General features: G+C 39.7%; 1 long non-coding RNA gene across 1 annotated transcript; it reads left to right on the top strand.

Annotated features, from left to right (window-relative positions):
- The first annotated feature begins 841 nt into the window (after positions 1 to 841).
- LOC116705027 (uncharacterized) lies at positions 842 to 6,138 on the top strand. The gene is made up of 3 exons (XR_004335828.1): positions 842 to 852; positions 2,709 to 2,713; positions 6,050 to 6,138. It is a non-coding gene; the product is annotated as an uncharacterized LOC116705027 (long non-coding RNA).
- The last annotated feature ends 301 nt before the right edge of the window (positions 6,139 to 6,439 follow it).

Genomic DNA, 6,439 nt, shown 5'->3' with positions numbered 1-6,439 from the left:
GGAGTTATTTCCACTTGCTCTACATTACAATGTTAATAAACCACATAATTGACTTGGACGAGGACAGGGATCTGCTTTCTCAGCTGAAGCTGATCATCTACGTGGTGCCACCCAAGATGCACTAAACGAGTTAAACCTCCAGACTACAAAGAACCACCCTGACCAAGTCTTTGTAAACACGCCCTGAGGCCTCAGTCACATCAAGTTAGCATTGTCGAAGGAGACTCTCAATAACTGTCCCTGTTCAGTGTTACTTTGTCTGACTTTTTCTAAGGAGGAGAAACTCCCAGACAAATATCAGAGGATTTCTTTTACATGGGGAAAACTCTAATAAAACATCTGATTAAAACAACACCAGAAAGATTGCTGAAACTTTCCTGTCTATCGTAACGCTGATATTCTTCTTATTGGATTCATTGTGATTCGAACTGTGAGCTACTCAACAGCTTATTGTTTTGGGGAGTTGATTATTACACTGCTGGGTTTCTCTTTGCTTGCTGAGACAGTGTGTGTGTGTGTGTGTGTGTGTGTGTGTGTGTGTGTGTGTGTGTGTGTGTAATCTAGGTATTGCTCAATTTGTTAATATTGAGTCATTTTTGGCAAATGTACAACATTCCCTAATGAGAGGTTGAAAATGATTACTTGCACAAAAGAAAATGGACATTTGGCATCATTTGAATACGTGAAATATCAATCTTTAGGATTTCAAGGTAATGCCTTTTACAACTAAAACAGTACTAAAACAGAAACTTATTTTCTCCAATTTTTTAAAAAGTGAGTTATGCAGCAAAGTCTTGTTCAGACTGTTTATTAAGCGGATAAAATTGGTCACAGGCGAGCTATTGGTACTATGTTTTAATCAGCCCGTGTCTCTGGGTGAGGGATGACATTTACTTAGGTTAAATTCCCACATGACATGAGTAGTGGTATATTTAATGGAGCCACGGTCCCCGGGCGAGATAATACCCTTACCTTGACAGGGTCCCCACATGATATAAGCATGTCTTAATAAGCCTGACTCCTGGTGTAGAAGTCTACATCATTATCCCAAGCTGGATGAACCTCTAGAATCCAGATGCATGTAACAGAGCATGTTTGGTTTATTTAATTTGTGTTACAAAGGTTGGAGTTGAACTCTTAAAATCCCATTTAGAGGCACAGTCCTAAGTTCTGAATAGAATTTAATGAGGAGCAACAAACATTTTCAAATTTCTAGTAAAACCGCTCGGTAAACGATCTCTACAAAGTTAAAAACAACATTCCCCAGATGCTGAAATTGTAATGCAATCTATAATCCACAGTAGATTGTTTACATTTTGAAAACACCTTTTATTTTGGAGAGGGGACTTCAACATAGTTCTCATCTCACATCCCAATGAATTATTTGACCAGAAACAAAGTAGTGAAGCAGCAATAATGATAATGATCTCGTCATATTCTGTAATTTGCAGCTGACATATATGATTGTATGTGTCATCATCAATTTGTAGTGGACAAGGCTGTAAAAGATGGTACAGAAAATGCTTAGAAAGTTGAGATAAGCCGTATATAAGCTGCTCTTGTGTTTTGTTGATACTGAGACCAACCTGAACTGCTCATAATGTATTATGAAATGTTAAAAAAATAAGCCATTTGGGAAATTTGCTGACCTTTGGACACACAACACTCTGTTTGAGGTCTCCCTTGCTGCCTGGTGGCAGCCTTCTTCTGCTCCACAACACATATTAATACTTGTATTACTTTTGCTAGACAGACATTACCAGAATATGTACGCCTAAGGCTAAGGCCTAAGGCTAATAATTTGTCTTAAAGGTTAACTACCGTTTTTTTCAACCTGGTTTTCGCACCAGAGCTTCATTGCGATCTTGCTCAATACTGAACCAATTTCAAATATTGTTATTACATAAATAAATTTTTAATATATAATACATAGGTCTATTAGACACAAATGCATTGGTAAATGGGGTCCAGGTTGAGAAAAAGAGTAGTTACAATTTAATGTCAGACATTAGATTGGACAAAAGGAGTTTATCTAAGAAGGTATTCTTTTCTTTTTGGCTTTTTGAGAAATAAATGAAAATATAGCATTGTGTGTGTGTGTGTGTGTGTGCGTGTGCGTGTGTGCGTGTGTGTGTGTGCGCGCGCGCGCAGAATTAAATCAGTGTGTTCGTTAAATAGTATTGAAAGACAAATCACAACATCAAACAGCAGTTTTGGACACTGCTTGCTTCCCATGTAACTCCTGTCCGTTAACCTGACAAACGTTGAATTGTTTCCTTCCCAAAGCATATCGCTCCTATCTATCTCGCTACATTCAGCCACTCTCCAAAATACCGATTTCCAAGACACACTCATTTCTGTCTCTCTCTGAGTTCATTCACCCACTCGTCACAAACCCATATTATCTATCATATTGCATTCATCCTGCCTCAGTTCCCCTGGAGCTATTCCGTTCTGTTTTCGTTTTGACCCCTTCTATGTTCAGACAAGCCGCTACACACTTTAATTTAATCAACCAGAAGCCCAGAGTCTGGAGAAAATAATAAAAACCTAATCACTTTACCCTGCTTCTCGCTCCATCTCCATCACTGGTGGAGGAAGAGGAGGAGAAATCTTAGTTGTCTTATCTCCAAAGTCTATTTATTACCAGCCTCATGTAACTCCATACACACTTCAAAACTCAGGCTCTGGGCAAAAATAACTATAAGACAGAGTGTATTTATTACCAGCCTTGTGTAATACTGCACACGCATTACAGGCCTCATTTGTTCCACTGCAGATATACTGTACAGGGCAGAAGCTGCAGCACCATGTGAGCTACTGGGAGTGGACAAAATAATAGAAACAACTTGTACTATAAGTGCTTCCTTGATTTCTCTTTAATCACATACATTTCTGAAATCTTAAGGGCAAAGGTGTGATAAAAACATGCAAGTGAGGAAAAAGAGGAGACGATTTTGACGAATGAGGTGCATAAATTGACACGTTTCCAACATAGATTTTTTATTTCACCTTCATGTCTTTGACCTGGGTGCTATATTGGGTGTTGATGGAAGTGAGTATAGCTGTTTTCACGTATGATCTGTGGACAATGTCCCAGGAATCAGGTCCAGACATAGTTTGATTTTCCTTTTCACACATATAACAGGAGATTGTCCGTCTCAGGGGTGGCACCGGGCAGAGCGTGCAGCAGCAGACACACTATGCAAATTACACCGCGGTCACAAAGCCGGATCTTAAATTGGTCTTATGCCGTACCTTGAATTTGTCTGACTATTTTGCCGTTGGCCCTTACCGACATGCATGTTTAAAGACAAGCATGTTTCACTTATAACAAGTGAAAGTCACAGCCTGCTTTTTGTTGGATATGTGGCAAGGGAACAGCCTCAAAAGTAATGACAACACTGCACTTCAACTGCATCAAAGCAAAGAAAAACACGTTGGCCATTCACCATCATTAAATAAAAGACACTGAGGGATTTTCTTAACAACGCTTCAATACTGAATTATCATCTCATCTAATCTTAGCTTCAATGAGCATTATGACTTTTACCAAATTCACATTACACAGTGATGGTGTTTCTGTTATTTTGTCAATACTGCACTTACCGTAAATCGTTTTGACGCTGTCAGATGATGTAAAATGATTGCTGGCTTGTGGGGGTGGCAGTAGCTCAGGAGTTGGTTTGGGAAACGGCGAGTTGCAAGTTCAAGTCCCCGTATGGACCAAAGTACGGAGTGTGGACTGGTCCCTGGAGAGGTGTCAGTTAACTGCCCTCGAGCAAGGCACTGAACCACCAACTGCTTGGGGTGCTCATCCATGTTTAGCCCCCCTCACTCTGACATCTCTCCATTAGTGCATGTATCGGTCCTGAGCGTGTGTGTGTATTTCAGGCCTGAGTGTAGAAAAATGTGCCAACAGAGTGAAAATGGGAATTTCCTCTCCACTGTCACACCAAATGCTTGCTTGCGGAAAATTGTTGAGGTCTTTTTAAATTACAGAGTGTGGTCTAGACCAACTCTGTCTGTCAAGTGTCCTGTGAGTTGACACTATAAATAAAACTGAATTTAAATTGAATTGAATTTTACCTCGCGGGATAAATAAAGGCATGTCTTCTTTGTGGTGTCAGTAGTCTGACGATTGAGCAGTTGAACATTTTCCATCCAAAGCTGTTAACGCTGTTGGTGCCAATCTGGCGTGAGGACATACAGCTGCAGTGAGGCCCCAGTCGTGTGCTGTGTTCTAACGCTGACGGCCAGTTGCAGTCACCTTTAATGGCTTTCTAATCTGAGCCTCAACAATACATACAGTAGTTCCTATCAATCACACTATCGATCCCTCTATTGACTGGAGTAATGAATGCTGGCTGCCTTCATTACATTTAATTGCTGTATTTCAACAAGGCTGCTAAGGTCATCGCTTCAAATGACCTTTGACACCCATCTTCTGGAGCCTAGTTGTCATGGAAATAGCTGTCGGGGTAACGAGGGACAAATGAATGGCTCTAATCTGCAGTTTGCAGCTGCAGAGATTGGAGAGCCACCAGTAATAACGGGTGCAAAAGTCCAACTGTAGATAGAGAGCACCGATACGTTGTGTTTGGATTGGGATCAGTAAAATGTTTCATAAAAGATGACAGTTCGTTCCAGTCATTTTTTTATGTCTTGAATTATAAAAACCACTGCAGGTACGCCACGTTTTGATAGCAGACATGCTTCCTTAAAATCCGTAAGGAACAATTAACAGTTAACTTGGCAGTTATATTTCAAATGTAGATAAAAGGCCCATTAAGATGTGTCTGCATAATCAAATCATTTATGATCACATTTGCACCTGGCTTTAAAAGCTCCCATGTAGCTGAAGGAAATATGAGTTATTTTCATTATAAGCCTCTGTCAGGATTCAGCAACGCTCTCTATGCTGTGGATGTGTTTGCTTTATACATACACCAAGATACATTATCCCTTTACACATTTCACAAAGTACTGTAAGTCTCCCCAGACTTTGTTTACAACAGGGCTGTAAAAACCAAACATAAATCAAAGCTGCATCTGGATTTGATGAAGAAAAATTTGATTAAAACCCATACTGGAGCGTTGTGAGAAAAGAATCCATAAGAATTCAAATATATATAATATTATAATATATATATAGTGTGTGTGTGTGGTGTGTTGTGTGTGTGTGTGTGTGTGTTGGTGTTGTCTATATATATATATATAGTGTATGTATACTGGTGTGTATATATGTATATATGTATATGTGGATAGTATGTATGTGTGTGTGTGTACACTGGAACACGTGTATGTTCAGGTTTTTTTTAGAAATTGAAAGAAACACACATAAGCAGACTTAGACAAGTAGACAAATTCAGACGTATAGTAAAATGTTTTCTTCTGTTAGTGTGTCCAAATCATGGCATCACAGAGAACGTCTGGTTCATCATCATCAACAGCATGAATGTGATACACAACAACATACAGAAACACAAAATATGACTTGTCTCTGCCCATGATTCACTGCCATGACAGTTATGTGGTCATAGATTCAACATTGGGCATAAAAAAAGGTTACACCTCAACTGCTAAACGTAACACACACACACTTGTTTACAAGTACTAAAATACATGTGGTGTATTGTCCTGTGTTGCTCTACACAGCTGTTGCTTCATTTTGGTATCAGACACAGGTTACACCCCATAATAAATATACAGTCATTAAAGGAAAATTAACTTCAGTTTAATTTATGCTTAGATGTTTGAGAATCTTGTTCCGTTGACAAATATTACATGCAGGGTGTGATTTGCCGGAGGGGATGTGTGGGATTACCCACTTTCTGGTTTATACAGTATATCCCTGCCTCTGCTGAGTTATTTTTTATCCCCAGTGGGGATGATCAATGCTATTCACGTTCAAGTTTTAGAAGAAACTGAGGGAAGCGCTGTAAAGTGAGCACATGCCATATATCGATAAAATCAGAGCAGCAGTTGTTGGTTGTATTTAGCTGCTACAGAGCTGCGGGACGCCGGCTAGTTCCGGGCAGTTGTTTAGCCCCCAAAAGGTGACTGCGAGCCGGGTACGGGCACAGCCAGATGACGGTCCTTTCAGGGGCCGTGTAGTGGAGTTTAGCCAGAAAAAGTTAGCAGTTACATAACAGTAACAGATAACATAACAGAGAACAGTTAAGTTTAGGCACCAAAACGATCAGTTAAGTTCAGGAAAAGATTGTGGTTTGGATTGAGACATTCCTGAGGAACAAAGAGTGTTTCCTGGGTGAAAGTATTTTGTCTTGCCTGTGAAGTGAATTCTGCTCTCCTGCTTGAAAGCGCTGTATTTGCCTTTTGAGTATTGAGGTGCATATGTAAGTGTTTGGCACTATATCTATGGTATTGCAAAGGGGATTTAATATTTGCTTGTTTTGTTGTGCCTGATCCAAAAATA

This window comes from Etheostoma spectabile, chromosome 17, assembly GCF_008692095.1.
Source record: "Etheostoma spectabile isolate EspeVRDwgs_2016 chromosome 17, UIUC_Espe_1.0, whole genome shotgun sequence".
In the NCBI taxonomy this organism is placed as follows: Eukaryota; Metazoa; Chordata; class Actinopteri; order Perciformes; family Percidae; genus Etheostoma; species Etheostoma spectabile.
This window is presented reverse-complemented; position numbering and strand designations above follow the sequence as displayed.